At 42.3% G+C, this 17,250-nt stretch overlaps 1 long non-coding RNA gene across 1 annotated transcript in view; it reads left to right on the forward strand.

The window, feature by feature from the left end:
- Positions 1–17,250, forward strand: part of LOC118009329 — a 223,609-nt gene that overhangs the window by 80,793 nt on the left and 125,566 nt on the right. Inside the window, exon 8 of the long non-coding RNA XR_004678885.1 lies at positions 17,031–17,189. This is a non-coding gene — a long non-coding RNA (uncharacterized LOC118009329). The remainder of the gene's footprint in view (positions 1–17,030; positions 17,190–17,250) is intronic.

Here is a 17,250-nt window from a genome sequence, read left to right on the forward strand (position 1 = left end):
CTTTCTTTCTTTCTTTCTTTCTTTCTTTCTTTCTTTCTTTCTTTCTTTCTTTCTTTCTTTCTCTCTCTCTCTGTTTCTTTTTTCCCTTTTTTAAGATGGGAGGAAAAGAGTATGTTGTATCTGATGGAAGTATCCAGTGTAAGAAGGAAAAATGGATGCTGCACGAGAGAGGAAAGAAGAGCTGGAGAAATGTCCGAGAAGAGGCAGGAAAGCTTGGGATCTGGTGCACGGGGGGGCAGCATCAGCCTTTCTCAGGGGAGGAGAGGCTGAGGGTGCGGAGCAGATGGGCGGGGCAGGGTGTGGAGGTGGGAGCTTACGGGAGGTCTGTTGGGCTGGACTCTTTACAGTGGAAGGTCACGGCAAGCTGAGGGTGAGAATGAGTGGGTGGGGATGGAGATTTGGGAAAAAAGGAGAAAGTGGGAAGGAAAGCTAGAAGAAGGGAGCACCAGGGGAACCTCGCGTGCTCCTTGGGCAGCACAAATTGCCCGTTGGGGTGAGAGACGCGGAGTGTGGCAGTGGCGTTTTCAAGCGCACCTTTGCTTGGCGGCAGCATGTGTTCTGTTCGCGGTGAGATCCTTCTTCTCTGATTTCTGTGTATCTGTCATTGCAAGGACTGTACTTCCCGAGTAGTCGGTGATTCTGCATCACGCAACCCTTGGGACCTCACGTCTCTCTCAACCCTTTGAGTGGAGAGGTTGACTTTGAAATCATAGATTTTGGAGGAAAGAACAAAGTAGAAGAGGCGGTGCCTCATGAGGGGAGGTATGGACATCATAGTCAGGAGAAGAGAAAACAGAACAGTTGCTTATTTCATCAGTTAAGGAACCTGTGAAAGGGTTTTAAGTCACTAACAACGGCAAACAACGGCAGTTTTAGCTAAATGAAATAGTTGGGTTATTTTTACTTGTGTTACATTCATTCAAACAAATATTTATTGAGAATCCAGGTGCTGTGCTATGTCCCAGGGATGTGAAAGCAGATGGTCATTGCCCTCGAAGAGCATGCAAGCAGAAATGTAAAAAGTGTGGTGAGTGCAAGGATAGCAAGGATAGCAAGGATAGAAACACACATTTGGGAACCAGCAAGGGAGGCACTTGAATCCCATCTGCGCAGTGGGTGGGAGTGATTCAGAAGGATGCCGAGCTCGGGATGCTGGAATTGAGATGTACAGGAGGAGGGAGGGATAGTCAGGTGACGAGGATGGGGGGTGGGAGGGAAGAAGATATTCATGCAGAGGGTGAGAGTAAAGATGACAGGGTGGAAGAGGAGAGAAGCAGGGAAGTAAAGCCTCCTTGGGAGTCCGTCTGTGGGGCTTGTGGTCAAAAAGCTCTGATGTAAGGGCCAGAACAGAGAGGAACCATGGGTGAGTAAGGAAAAGAGGAGGCGGGTGGGAGTAGCTTTTGACCTTGGGCCCTGGGTTTTATTGCAAAATCCATGTCTGAGCTGCATCTTCTTGCAAGGCTGGCTGGGGGCTCGGAGGGAAAGAGGAACTGCCCTAGAAGGAAACAAGGAGAGAAGGGAAGCACATCAGCTTACTGGTAGATCCAACTGTGATAGCCCCCGGTAAGTGAGTCAGGCTCAGCGCTGAGCCTGCCTTTCCCTGCTGCCTAAACCTGGATCAGAGTTTGCACAACTTGTCAGGGAGCTGGGGGGCCGTGGAAGAGCCCCAGGTCAGAAAGACAACAGGAGGCTTGGGTTCCTGTCTCTCATGCGAACCCGTCAGGCAAGCCCTTTACCTCGGTGCCCTACTTTCCTCCAGGGATTTGACCCAGGCCAAAAATGATCTAGTGTAAAACAGGAATGCAGATTTCCTATTTGTTATAAGGAAATTTCCTTTGTATGTCCAATTCAAGATGTGGCAACAGGGCTGTTGTAAGTTTTTGGTTTTACTGGTGACTCTAACTAAACTTGAATGGTAAAGAACTTGTTCCTTCATCCGAAATCAAAACCTCCTCTAATCCATAAGAAATCTTTAATAATCTTCAGGTCTCTTCTCTAGTGTGCCGTGAGCCATTTTTGTAAATAATTATCCCTTTGTTACAGAAGTCCTACAGAGGAGGTCAATGGGTAAAGGAAAGAAATGACACATTTCTAAAAATCAGCTTTCCTTTTTCAAGTTCTTTTCTGGCCACTTCTTTTTCCTGTTGTGTAATCAGGCAATTCTCGGTCTGATGAGGCAGGTCTGCATCCTCTTGCTATTGATTTTAGTGGTTGGTCTTTGTTGATGTTTGGGGGCCAAAACTAGGCTGAGGGCCCACTTGGCAGCCTTTGTGTCTGCTAGGCACTTAGTGTCTCCTTAATGCTCGGTAAATGTTAATTACTGATGATGATAACAAGTACACAAAATCAGCTGTCCCTGCTGTTCAGCTTCCCTCATAGGGGACAGACCCGCGTGAAGCAGAAATGGAGGCCACTTCCCTGTTTAAAACAAGACTCCCCGGTCGATGCAGCCACCCGTTACCTTGTGAATCATCTATTGTACTAAGGATGGAAGAACTAATTTAATTTCTATAGCACTACCAGGATCTGCAGTAACTCATTTTATGATGCTACAGTTGCTTGCAATTGTCTTGCTAGAGAATGAATAAGAATTTGGAAAATTTCATCCCTTGTGGTGATGCTGTTATTCATACTTTGGTTTTCATTCTGCTCTATGACATTCCTCTCCCTTAGCCTCCAGAACTCTCCACAAAGCCTCTGTGTGTGTAAAAGTGATTCCAACTGTAAGGAAATGAGTGCTCCATGCCTTTCCTCTTGTTTTGTTTTATTTTGTTCTCTGCCTCCTGACGAGCCCTGTGGCATCAGGGACCCATTTCATGTGGTGGCTCCTGAGCCTGAGATGGATCTTCTTACATCAGTGTTTTCTCTCTGCTATAATTTCTGTTATCAAAAACAGTAGGGAAAGGCTTTATTTCTAAAACTAAGAGTGAGCTCAGAGATTAAAGGAACCTGTTTCCTAGTATGTGTAAGTGTTGAGCTGCTAAAAGTCACCCAGTTTTTACACAAAGTGATAGCAATCTGGGGGTCTCTGAGTGATTTATAAATATTTCAGACTGTCTTGTTGGGATGTCTGAGAGACCCAGCCGAAAAGTACGTGACAGGTGGATTTTGTGACTGCACTCACGGTTCAGTTCAACGCTTGTGTTTGGGGCAGTCATGAAACGAAGGGCTTCTGTTATGAGCTGTGCACAGATACAGGAAATGAGAGCCCATTTTGCTCATTTTCCGTGTTCAGACAGGGTGCAGTGCTCTGGAGATGAGAGACCTGCCCTCAGGATTTGAGGTGGCTAAGAAGTATGGGGCTGTGGGATCCTTACCTACGTTTGGGATGGGGCCATGGGGGGTGACTTTGTACTTGTGCAGGATGGATTAGCTCCCATGCTAAGTACCTGGTTCTAGAGCTTGGAGCATCTTGATGGGGAGTCCAGGCTTTCTGGAACCTGCGGTGGTTAATTTTATGTGTAAACCTGGCTACGTGGTTCCCAGTTGTTCGGCCAAACGCTAGTCTAAATACTGGCTGTGAAGGTATTTTTTAGATGCGATTAACATTGAAATCAGTACCCTTTGAGTCAAGCAGATTAACCTCTTTCAGTTAATTGAAGGGCTTTTGAGAAAAGATCGAGGTCCTGAAAGAGGACGGAAATCTGCCCGCAATATCAACTCCTGCTGGAATTTCCAGCCTGCCGGTCTGTCCTGGATCTGCCCAGGCCCTACAGTCGCTTGAGCCACATTACTTAAAGGAAATTGCTCTCCCCCTGTATGTGTCTATACCCTATTGGTTCCATTTCTCTGGAGAGCTCTGATTCATACAGGAGCCTACTGGGTCCTCGCTTGAGACTTCAGCATGTGTTCTCCAGACTGCTGGAAGAAACATCCCCTGGACCTGGGAGAAGCCACAGGGATTTCAAGTGTGGCTGCCCTTCCAGGGCGGCCTCAAGTCCCCAATTTACCCAGGCTGCCCTGTGGTTTAGACTTCAGTGGATTGTGGAAGCTCATGTCCCTTTGGTTTCCAAGTCTCATGGGTGACAGCTGACTTATTTATCTTTGCAGAGTGGGATTTATTAGCCTACTCTGAGTATATGACAATTTCTCTGCAGCTCTGCTTCCTGTCTCTTAAGGATTACACAGAGAGGCATCATTTGTTTAAAGGAGGTCAGTTGGAAGAGTCCTTTTAAAATGTTCCAAAAGAGCTAACATGGGTAATAAATATTATGCCTATTTAAATGGCCTGAAGAAAATCTTCCTTTGTAACGGGGGGAGAAATAGTAACCATTCAGACAATTCCACTGATAATGTCTACCTCGGTTCCCCTCATCTGCCTGAGGTGGACCCATCTGGGAAAGGCCACCTCCTGCATGGACCTTCAGAGTCATTGAAAAGCCCTGAATGTGGCTGTGGGAGTTGAAGTTTCCTCGTGATAGGAAAATTACAGAACTTAGTCTTCTGGAAAGTTCTCACACTTTCACCCATGACTGGACACATAAGTTCTCAACTAGAATTGTCCTTCAGAGGCAAAAATCCCAGGCCAAGAGGGACACTCCCATTTGTTTTTAAGGGAATGTTGACTGTTGCAAAAGAATGGACTCATTCCCCCTGAAAAAGCATAATACGTTTTATGGTTCTCTGGGGAAGGATCCTTTCCCGACGCATTTTCTTTGCTATGTTTGATTTAGAACAGGCAGCATCTATCTCAAGTGTGTTTATTCCTTTTGGTTAAGTGGCACCTATGACATTTACAGAGTAAAACATATCTGTTATGTCTTAAAAAAACTAACCAACCAAATTGTCTTTTGAAGTGTCTTGATTCCTTGAAGTGCCTCATATATTATATTACATACTTCAAGTTTGAGACAAAAAAGTTGAAAAACCCAGATTTTTAACTATGTTTCTCAAAATAGTATTTTATGTTATTCAGGAAAAAATTTTTTAATGGATTAATCTTGCTTAATAATGTCTTTATTTCTAAGTTTTACATTCCTTGAGGACCAGCCTTGGGATATTATTACTTTATTAATAATATTCATACTAAATATTTTCATTTGTATCTCTAGGACCTGAATATCTCCCAGATTTCATCAGCTTGTAGGAGTTGCCTGGGCCAGGTGACTTTCCTGGTAGTCATCCTCTGGTCCTATGGATCAACAGCCACTTCTTTCAAGAGGCAGTCCCTGATGTGTCATGATTACTGTGTTATGCAGGGAATCCTCCAGAATACAGAGGAGGAGAGGGGCTCTTGTAATACAGTCACTGCCTAGGGGCCTGCTGTCCTTGTGCTCTGGCTGCTGCTGGTCTCCTTAGGGAATCCATCTGTCTTGGCCTCTCTGGTCCAGTAAAGTGGCTGCTGTGTCTCTACTTGGCATGCATGACTTATCCTTTTTCTCTGATGACCTGGAGTGTTTATCCTCGGAGTTGCCATGGCCTGGAATTCTGCCTCCTGACCCCTGGTGCTCATCTCACCCTTTGTCCACAAGTAAAATGACTCTCCTTCTGGAGCCCAGCCCGTTCTTGGTCATGCGGGTGTGTGGGAGCTGTCTCATAAGAGAGACTCTAAGACATACAGCTGTTTCGGTTATATTACCAAGCTCTCCAAAGGCAAAGTGCACAATTTGCTTAGGGTCTTAGAAATACAGCTCTGCACATTTAAAAAAAGTATTTCTATGCATTTCTCTCCACTTTAGGGAGCATAGCAGTCCAGCAACCAACATTTTTGTGGCCTAGGAGAAGAGTAAAAATAGAGGCCCATATATTGAAGACTAAAGACTTAAGAGTATAAATCAAGTGAACATGTTCTAGAAAATATATCTTATCCTTTTATTTTTACAAATATCTCTCTATTTTTTTAAATTTTTTTAAAAGATTTTATTTATTTATTTGACAGAGAGAGACACAGCGAGAGAGGGAACACAAGCAGGGGGAGTGGGAGAGGGAGAAGTAGACTCCCTGCTGAGCAGGGAGCCCGATGCGGGGCTCGATCCCAAGACCCTGGGATCATGACCTGAGCCAAAGGCAGATGCTTAATGACTGAGCCACCCAGGTGCCCCTCAAGTCAGTGTTGTACTTGGTAAACATGTCTGAGACCATGCATCCCTGGCTGCTAAGCACCATGGTGGACAGGTGGCTTTATTTTGAGCAGGGGGCAAAGACAAGGCAGCACTTTACAGCTACATTGTAACAAATATCTCTTTATTACAACAAATTTTCTATTTTTAAAATTTCAGCCTTTAAAAATTTTTCTGAACATGTTTTATATTTTTTATCATGATTTTAGCTTGTTTTCAACCTCAGTGATCTAAAGTATAAAATATAGTTTTATTAACAGTGTACAAAATTTGAACACATTTAAAAAATAAATGAAAATAAATGCAAATCCTGAAAAATAAAATCTTTTTTATATTTTCAAAGACTACTTTTTTCTAAAATATTTAAAAAGATATATTGAAATTAAGAGATAAAATTCAAATTATAATTAATGAATATCATAAATTGCAATCATTTTTTTTTAAAGATTTTTGTTTTATTTATTTGACAGAGATAGACACAGTGAGAGAGGGAACACAAGCAGGGGGAGTGGGAGAGGGAGAAGCAGGCTTCCCGCCGAGCAAGGAGCCTGATGTGGAGCTCGATCCCAGGATCCTGGGATCATGACCTGAGCCGAAGGCAGACGCTTAACGACTGAGCCACCCAGGCGCCCAAATTGCAATCAATTTTTAAAATAGAGCTGGTATATTAATTCTCTGACTATAAATTAAATCATTTAAATTTATCTGTAAAAATAAAACTATTACTACTTCTAGTGTTCAATGTCCATCTAGTTGCCAATGTAAAGAAAATGTATTTTGCTTCATGTGTGTTATGTCTAGATCCTATGTATAGTTTAAGAGTATAAACTTATATATGTATAATTTAAGAGTAACACGAACTATTTAATATGGAAGAATGTTCCTTATTTTCCACATGCAACTGTTGTGCATGGGGTGCTAATTTGTGAGTGCCGCCAGAACCTCAATTTGGAACATGAAGAGAAGGAAGACAATGGATGCTCAGTAGCAATGGGAAATGATATTCTTCATTATGCAAGAATGTATTATTTCATAATATCGGACAGGTTTATGACACATTATTTGATTTGTTTTTCCCTTAGTTAAATCCTATTGGCTGCTCGAATCCTCCCTGCACTCTGAAGCCTTGTCAGTCACTGAAATGGGCGGTGGCGTAGCCCCTAAACCTTCATGGCATTTGGATCCAGTTGTCATTTCTTCAAAGACAGGGCAAGAATGTGAAGAGTTTCCCTGGGGTTTGAATGGCATTGGTAATGAGGGCGGATATTTAAGATTACGGATTGTGTGAAATTCTGAGTCTTGGGTCCCAAGAGACAGAGATACCCAAGTGTTCCTTAGTGAATTCCTTTTGCTTGGGTTTAAGGCCTTAGGTGCCACCAGGAGCCTGAGTTTCAAAGGGTGGGTATCAGTGCACTGCTTTGCATTGTACCCACCAGCACTTTTCCTTTGGACACTCAGGTCTTGTGCTACTTCTCACCCACCATACCAGATTCTCTCTCCGTTTACTGTGCTTTCCTCTGAGGCTCTTCCTCCCTGACATCTGGCTTTCTCTGGACTTTGCCAGCAGACATATTTTTAATGTACCTGAATATCATTGTCACCGTTCAGATCTGTTCTTATGGAAATGTGACTAGAACATCCTATGATGGTGAAAGACACTTTTTCTTAGGGTTTTGGAGAAGACCCAGAGTACTTCCAGGAGGGTTGCCTAAATCCACACACTGGTCCAGCACCATCCCTGTTCTAGCCTACAAAAAAGCATCCTGTCACATTTAAATTATCGTTTTTCTAAGTAGTGTCTTCTCAACACTGGTGATCTAAAAAATGACAACATATTCCAGATATTTAATGTGATTTGAAGATGAGCAGATATTGTTGTGAGAGTGTATTGGTCTACTACTTGGTTCTTCTACTGATCTTACTACTTCCACACAGGAAGTTTCACCACCCCCGTGTAAAAATAGAGACCATTTCTCCTTCTCGGGCAATAGCCCTGGTTTCTAGTCTTTGGCCTCTCTGAGAAGGTTTCTCTCCCCAGCTTGTCCGTAACCATGCAGAGCAGAGCCCACTCAGATAATTCATGATAAAAGTAGAGAATTTGGGGGCTCAGATGATTTCTGGCTGAGACCAAGCTTTTAATTTTCTGGGTATTGCTCATCTCTTCTGGATCTCTCATCTGTTCTAAACTCTGATCCTAGTTCTTCAGCTACCCTCTTGCCTCAGAATGAGAGATCAGCCACTTTGACACCAGGACCGTCTTTTCAGTTCCTCCCTGAAGGGTTAATTTCACACCTCCTGTGGCCCCTCCTCCCTTTCACTTACCCCACACTCCATACTGAAATATGCATAATGGTCAAGGGCAGACCTTGAATCCTAGCTCTACCGCTTGCTAAAATGTGACTTTGGAAAACTTACTCAACCTCTCTGAGTGTCAGTTTCCTCATCTATAAAATGGGGATTATAACGCCTACCTCCTTAGGGTGGTGGGAAGGATTCGATGAGATAAGGCAGGTAAGGCTCTTGGCAGAGATCTGACATACGAAGCATAGTAAATGGTATCTACCGTCACTTACAAATCCCTCCCTTTTGTTTGTCTTCAGGTTGTTTCACAGCTTTACCTGAATATTGGCTCAATGGAAGGAAGAGAATTGAAAAGGAATTTCAAAACTAAACAACAGAACCAACAGTTTTGCAATAACCTGCAGGATATTACTTGAATACAGTAAAACAGGGTGCCTCCTCAGAGATACACTGCCTTAAGAGAGAAGGGGCTAATTTTTTTTATTAATTTTATTTTATTATGTTATGTCAGTCACCATACATTACATCGTTAGTTTTTTTTTTAATTTTATTTTATTATGTTATGTTAGTCACCATACATTACATCATTAGTTTTTGATATAGTGTTCCATGATTCATTGATTGCGTCTAACACCCAGTGCTCCATGCAATACATGCCCTCCTTAATACCCATCACTGGGCTAACCCATCCTCTAAAACCCTCAGTTTGTTTCTCAGAGTCCATAGTCGCTCATGGTTCGTCTCCCCCTCCGATTTCCCCCCCTTCATTTTTCCCTTACTACTATCTTAGAAGGGGCTATTTTTGTGGATGTTATCAAACCTTAGTGAAATAAATCTTGTCTTTCTCTCCAGGTGTGGGTTTTGGTGCTATTTCCATTTCCAATGGCGTTGAAGATATTAATAGAATATTATCCTTTATAAAATACTAACAAGCGATTCTCCACCAAATCCTGAAAACAGAACAATTCAAACCCAGTCCATCTGGCTCTCCTGCTCCCTTAGTGCTCTTCCCCCACCCTCAGCCCCTCCTACCCCCCAACCCCCAGCTATTATTAGGCTGGGCAGTATGGGTGGGCAGGTGGTGTGAGGAACCCGGGCTGCTCACATGTGGTTTCCGCAGAAAAAGAGGTTGTACTTTGCTTATGAGGAAGCACTACTTCAGGTCCTGCAAGCCATTTACCACCCAAAACCAAACCAACCAACGAGCCAAAAACTCCCCCACCGCCCACCCCCCCGGGACCAGGAATTTGTACATTAAAGGAAATAGAACTTGAGACAAATGAGAAGAAAATAAAACATCTATTCCAAAGCATTTGATGCCCTAATGAGCAGAAAAATGACCCCTTCCTAGGATTAAAATAATTGAAGCCTGTTTTTAGCACGTTAATTGGTTCTCTCCTCTTGCTTCCTCTAAGGTTTCCTGGGTTTGCCTGAAAAGTCTCAAGAGTGGTCCCTCCCTCCTGCTTTTAATCGTGCTCTTCCCAGGCCGCAGTCCCCTCTCTCTCTAGTTCGCCACGAATCTGCTGGCTCAAGGTCTTGCTGAACTTTCTGTACCTCCTGAGACTTTCCTTTTTCCTATGGCCTTTTGGTTATCTTCTAAATTTTTTTCAGTTTAATTTTAAACTATGTAGGAGCAAGGACCATGTCTTGTATTTTTAAAATGCCACATCCCTTACAGTGCCTGGTTATAGTTCCGGGCACATGGTAGGATGTAGATTGGATACATTTTGTCTGATGCTTCTTTTTTACTTGACCAGAAAATAAGAAAATTTGTCAAGTCTTTTATCCCTTTCAAAATATGATTAATAAGGCTTTGAGAAAAGCCCTACTTCCTTTATGTTTTAAAACTTTTCTGCTCATATGATTCTGGGATTAAGGCAGGGCAGCCTCGGACAGTGAACATTCGCTGTCCTTTCAGGTCCGTGCGGAAGTGGGCAGGTGCAACCAAAATCCACTGGGAAGAGTGAGGATGGTAGAAACATCAAACTAGAAAAGAAATCCATAAACATTGTGGAGCCTTTGCTCTGACTCCCAAATGTACCAGATAACAACGTCAAATTCCCATGACACTAAATAAGCAAAGCTTCTGGAAAATAATCGCTTTTGGCTTGCCTGTTTTTCTCGATTCCACAAAGAAAACAACACGTAAATGGACTGCAGTGTGCTGGCCAAAGGAAAAAGGAAAGCCCCAAACTCAGAAGGCCATGAGTGTGTGATGACCTTTAGTTACTGTCTCGTTTTTATCTGCTAATGTTTGTGATTCAGGAAAGACGGCTCTTCACATTGTCTCTGTGAAACCTGCAGGAGCTTCTCTTTCCATTTTTAAAAGGCTCTCAGCAGATGCTATCTTCTGGAAAACAAAACAAAACAAAACAAAAAAGCACAAAACCACAGATCACTCCCCCTCTCTGTACCAAACCAGCACACTCTGAAGTCAGAAAAGAGCAGTGCTTCTTTCTTTGTATTTCTCTGTTGTCCAGCGGTAGCTTTGGGTGTGTGCTTACGTCTCGGAGAGCTGTCTTATTTCAGGGTATTTATATGATGTTCTTCTTTGCACATTCACATTAGAGAATATAGATAGGGAAGGTTTTACTAATTACAGCATGAATCATTTCAGCGGCTACACAACAGAGGTTGTTGATAGATGGGTTATTGAAAAGGAAACGCTCTATCATCATTTTCTGTTCTCTTGGCAGAAATGCCTTTTGTATGAGGCAAGTAGGCTTGGTTAGTTCTGTTACTGATTTCATCCTTCCTACTTCTCCTTCCTTTTTGCCTTCTTTCTATTTTTTGCCCCTTCTTCTCAGCCTGCTATGCAGAGATTCTAAAGCATAATGACCTTGCAGTGTCCAGTATTTGCCCACTTAACAGAGGAAGCAGGACATGGGCGTGGGTCTGCTGCTTTTGTTAATATCAACTTCCAGAGCTGTGCTTTAGCTTATGGACACATAACCAGATTTTTAAAAAAGTTTGGTTTCCATGTTTACGCCATTCAAGGCTATTCTCTGTAGTGTCTGATTCATTTTGTCACATAGATTTTCCACACATTTTAACATGCTTTTTCCTCCAGTCCTTGTTGTATTAAATTTCATTGCTCCTTAGTTCTTGCTGATGATTCTTTTCAGGAATGGTGTAATATTAAATAACAAGAAATTCTTGGGACATAATCTGACATTTATAAGACATGTTTTGATTTTGCAAGAGAATGAATGTGATTTTTTTCAGTGCCTGCCCAGCTATTTGAGAAAAATCAGAAAGTGGGAGCTAACTAGAGGCTAACACGTGTCCCAGTATGTAATGAGGAATATTAAATAATCACTTCTAAAGCCACTGGCCATTTGCCTACCATGATGCAGACGAGAATAATGTTATCTATAATATCGTACTAGTGATATTGTCAATAATACCAGCTGGAGTTGTGAACACCTTTGAGTTTGAAACCAGCTTTGAAACCCAAGTGTAATTAGAATAGGGCAACTAGGGAGCCTGGGTGGCTCAGTTGGTTAAGCGACTGCCTTCGGCTCAGGTCAAGATCCTGGAGTCCCGGGATCGAGTCCCGCATCGGGCTCCCTGCTCAGCGGGGTGTCTGCTTCTCCCTCTGACCCTCTTCCCTCTCGTGCTCTCTGTCTCTCATTCTCTCTCTCAAATAAATAAATAAAATCTTAAAAAAAAAAGAAAGAATAGGGCAACTAAGAGAGTGAAGGGCCCACAAAACATGTCTAACTGGGAGTGAGGAAAGGACCCATGACTGTTCAGCTTACAGAAGAAGAGATCAAAATGAGATGTGAAAAAGGGAGCAGACTGTCCATTGTCCCTCAAGGTCTTCTAGAAATAGTCTAGCAGAGGTTGGGTGACTAAGCTTCAGGAATGTTACAAACAGAATTCTCTCACTGGGTGACAGCATGGGGCAGATGGTATCTGTGGTCCATCCATTAGAAATGGAGAGAATTCTGGAGTGGAGGGGGGTAGAAGGGATGGGGTGCCTGAGTGATGGACATTGGGGAGGGTATTTGTTGTGGTGAGAGCTGTGTATTGTGTAAGACTGATGAATCCACAGACCTGTATCCCTGAAATTATATGCTAATAAAAAAAAAAAGAAAAGAAATTGTTTGAGGTAAAAAAAAAGAAATGGAGAGAATTCAAACTGCTTAGTTGACAAAGGCACAGGATGTCATTGGGGCAGATGTTGGAAGTCTGGCGTTGAGCTTTTCTGGTGCCTTGGGGCTCTCACCCCATTTCATGCGGTGGTTCCCCTTGCTTCCTGTTTGCTGTGAGGCTGTGGTCCCAGGTCATTGTGCACCGGAAGAGTGGGCTGCTGGAGCCTGCCAGGAGCACCAGGCTGCTCCCGGCAAGTCGGGGTTGCATATTTTGTTTGGTCAACCGATGCGGGAATTTGTTTATTGTTATCAGGCCTATTTTATTCTTCCACTAGGATCACAACAGTTTTCCTCTTGCTAATTTTAGAGAAGTCAGGAGGGTAGAAGGTAGAAGTGTTTGTGGAGATTGTCAAGGAATGCTCTTATCAAAGATACAGACCCTCTCAGCGAGGCCCCGAAAACAGTGTGAGAGGAATACCAAACATCGGTTAAAATCTGTGTGTCATGGCTGTCATGGAGATTTTCACTGAATTGTCAAGAAGGCATCACAGAGACAGCCTGGTCCTGGAATGGCTTTGGTGTAGCAAGCTAAGAGGAAGAAAAGAAAAGGCAAGTGTGGGCTTTGGAGAGGGAGAGAAATGTATGAGAAATACATGGATGTATTGAGAGGAGGAGGAGAGAAATCATTGCAGGGTGGGAATTTAAAACATGGAAATAGTTTGAAAGGAAAAGTAGATGTTCTTTGGATGCTAACAGATCAAAGAACTGGAAAATGGGATTGACTTATAGAAACAGAGATCCCTATTAACTAAGTAAGAGGAAAATCAATGGAGATAATTCTGTCTCGTTTAAACTAGGAGTCAGCCTCTCTTCCTGTTGTGCCTCATCTTCCCTATGAAACAGGGCTCTCCTTTGGTGAAAGGTGTTATCTGACCAGCCCCCAAGCCAAGCTCTGGAAGTAGGCCCTTGTTCCAATGTAGGAACCAGACAGATCAATCACACTGATACATACTTGAAGTTGACTTGATTTTTTTGCCCCCAAATCAGTTAAAGGATAGCTTTGTACCCCAAATTTCATTTTAGTAGAAATCCAAAAGCTTAAGAGGTCCATGGAAAAAGACAGAAATTTTTTGTTTTCATTTCAACAAATTTTGATTTGAAACATAAGAAGCTAGGGGTAGTTTTTAAAAACTGACAACAGTAAACAACAATAAAACCCCTGTGACTGATATATTCAGGCTAAGCCAGAGACCAGTCTACGTCCCAGTCTCCAGTGGAGGGGGAGAAGGATACTCACATTTGTGGAAGGGGAAAGAGAGGTCATGCTTGTCAAGTGAGGGCAACTGGCTTGGGCACTGGACTGAACGCGTGGTATCTGCAATTTCATTTATTCACCATGACCTTGAAATTAGGTGTTGTTATTAGTGTTAGGCAAAAGAGGAAAACATGGTTTTATCACTTAGGAAAAAAGAATATGTATGTACCATAAGTTTTTGAACTCTAGCCTCCATTTGTTGGGTATTGGGACTTGGATTCAAACATAAGGTGTCTATTCTTGGCTGTCTTTTGAGAAATTGCCACCTCCTCTCTTCTGTGAGCGTACACAAAAACCCTCGACTTCCTGCCATTGCCACTGCGTGGATGCTCCTCCTCTCACTGCGGGCCTAAGAAGGGCTGGAGAGCTGTAAACCATGGTGTTCCTGCCTGTGGCTCTGGACCGTGGTGCCGGAGGAAGCTCGGTTAAGCGTTGCAGCCAGACAGTGGGACATCTCACCTGCCCCTCTACTGACTCTGGCTAAGCAGCTCTTTTTCTTGGGGTGGGGAGTCCCTATGGGAGCAGCATGGAGCTGATGTCTCCTCCTGGAGAGGTCCTATCTTAGAATGCTGTTAGGGGCTGAGTCGTGTCCTCTCCAAACCCCAATTCTTATATTGAAGCCCTAACCCCCAATGTGACTGTATTTGGAAAGAGGGTCTGTGAGGAGATTGAACGAGGTCATAAGGGTGAAACCTTAATCCAAGAGGACTAGTGTCCTTTTAAGAGGAAGAAGAGACACAAGAGATTTCTTTCTCTGCCTGTGCACAGAGCAGAGTCCATGTGAGGACACAGAAGGAAGGCAGCTATCTTCAAGCCAGGAACAAAGCCTTACCTGAAACCATCCAACCCTTCGTGGCACCTTGATCTTGGGCTTCTAGCCTCCAGAACTGTGAGAAAATAAATTTCTGTTGTTTAAGCCACTCAGTCTGTAGTATTTGGCTATAGCCACCTGCGCAGACTAATACGGGTGGCTTCTCCCCAAAGCTGAATCTGAGACAAGGGTTTGAGTGCAAGTCGATATTTCGAGATCTGATCCCAGGAGCACTGTGAGACGGGGGCAGGTGAGACAAAGAGGGAGGAAAACCAGTGAGGGGACCGGGGCTGTGAGGAATCAGGCAGCTTCTGAAGGACTGCAGAACACACCTCAGAATCTTCCTTCTGACCGGTATTATCCACCTGCTCCTGCCCCACAGTCGTTGAGGTTTCCTCCTGGGGCAACCTCTGGCCTGCCAAGCTCCCCCCACCCCCACCCCACCCCACCCCACCCCGGTCAGAGATGCTGACACAGGCAGAGGCTGCAGAGACATGTTCGCTGTGAGGGAAATTGGCTCTCACGGCACCTTGCTAAAAAAATAGAATGTAGTCCTTTTTTTAAAACTACAGGTTCAAATTTTAGACAGTATCGATGGACTCCTAGCTCTGTAAGTTATAAAATTAGCACACGTCCTCCAGGTTTTTATTATTACTCGTGTTAGAATCTTTCTATTGTTAAGATTCTTGAAATCCATATTTTGCTTAAGCCTAGTTCTATTTATTTATTTTTTTGTTTATTCATGGAGATATAATTGACATGTACCATTGTATTAATTTTATGTGTACAACATAATGATTTGATATATATATATGTATATTGCAAAATGACCATCACAATGAGTTTCGTGAACATCCATCACCTCACACCGGAGCATTGATTAAGAAGAGAGGGAGAGCTCTCTTAGCTTTTCTTCTTTGACACAAAGCAGCTGGGCTGTGGAGGGTCTTTTTCAAGTCTAGGGCTGAAGGTCCTGACTATAGATGAGGCACAGGAGTGTTAATTTCTCCTGCATTGACATTTCCAGATGCAGGTTAGCTGTGGTGATTCACCAGGTGAGTTAGTCCCTTCATAATTTGCTTACTGCAGACACAGGGTCTCCTTGGAGCCAGACTGATGCTTGTCTGGGCCTTTCTCAGGCTCCTCTGTGGGCCATCTGGCCCCTTTACTTATCTAAAAAGTTTTTTTGCTTTAGAAAAATAGGTTACAAATACCTTGATTTGTATTTTTTTAATGAGGAGAAGAAGGAAAAAATATAATTTCCAAAGACAATATTTAGGAAAAAGGTCCTTTCTGAAAGTTGATTATTGTGTTTTTATTGGTCTCATGTTAGGAGTTAAAAATATTTTTCAGGGTTGTTGGGAATAGACTGAATGGCATTTTCAAGACTATAGTGTCTCCTTTTCTGAGCCTCCTAAGAAAAAGTTAAATAGAAAAAAATTTTGCCTGGTCTGAAATCATTCCTGTTTAGAAGAATGTGGAGTTTTAGACAGGTTCTTTCCAGACCTATGATTCTATAGTAAATCCTTCCAACTTTCCAATGTAAAACTACTATTTATAGAAAAAGCAGGAAGGAAGAGGTATTGTAAATAATTTTTTGTAATTTCTTAGGTGATTCCTAGACTGAGTCTTTTTTATTTTCTTTAACAACTCATTTGACATACTGATGATAAAAATTCTTTTATTTTTCTGTTAAAGATCTGTATTTCACTTAAAAAAACATATGAACAATGTTCATATGATCTTAGATAATTCTGTTATGTCAATAAAAAGTTTTTCTTTTGGATTTGAGTATCTTAGAATAAGCTACCCTTAAGTCTTCATCTCTGCTTAAAAAATATTCTAAAGGTCAGCACATATGGAGATTGTTATGTTGCTTTGATTTTTTTCCATTTCTTTTTTTTTGAAAGCATTTAATTTCACTGTGTATTCTATCTATTTAAACTATAGTTTTAAATGGCTACATCTTTGAGATTTACTACTCATTTCTTTTTTCTTAAACTACTTTATTGCTTTATCTGTTTTTAACAGCTTAAATATAAAAGTGAAACATGCATCTTGTTCCATAAGGAATCATGTCTTGGGCTTAGGGGTGATTTCCTCCCCTGTCCTTGCCCTTACTCTTTCATTCTTATCCTTCCCTTCTGTCTCTCCTCCTCTGAATTGACACTTGTTCATTTTGGAGTCGTCATTTATAATGAATTGCTTTGCAACTGATTGGATTGACCGTATGACTCCCATTGACCCTATTATCCCTAGTTTGATATTACAATGGGCTAATACTTTGATATAATACAGACAGTGCTATGAAACTGAGAATATTAGCTCAATAATTGGCAAAAATTAAAGAATCATTTCTAGGAAAAAGTTAATTTTTGCATGCTGTAATCATGTTGCTTTGATTGGGTATTTTCTTATGGCTCCTTTTTTCCATAATTCCTTCCCAGCCAGCATGAATGTTTAACCCAGCATAGGAGCTCCTCTCCTTCGGACCTTGCTTCTCATTAAGCCCAGCCTTCATTCTTCTTAAGAGATGGATTACAAAAGGAGCAGATTTAAAATTCACTGCCTGGTCATGAATAAACATGGTAAAGAGAGATGTTGAGGTAAAGTTATATTACAAAATGTTCACTTAAGAAACTAATCATTTTGCTCCCATGGGAACCT

Source organism: Mirounga leonina, unplaced genomic scaffold (assembly GCF_011800145.1).
Source record: "Mirounga leonina isolate KUSES-001 unplaced genomic scaffold, KU_Mleo_1.0 Mir_127, whole genome shotgun sequence".
Classification (NCBI taxonomy): Eukaryota; Metazoa; Chordata; class Mammalia; order Carnivora; family Phocidae; genus Mirounga; species Mirounga leonina.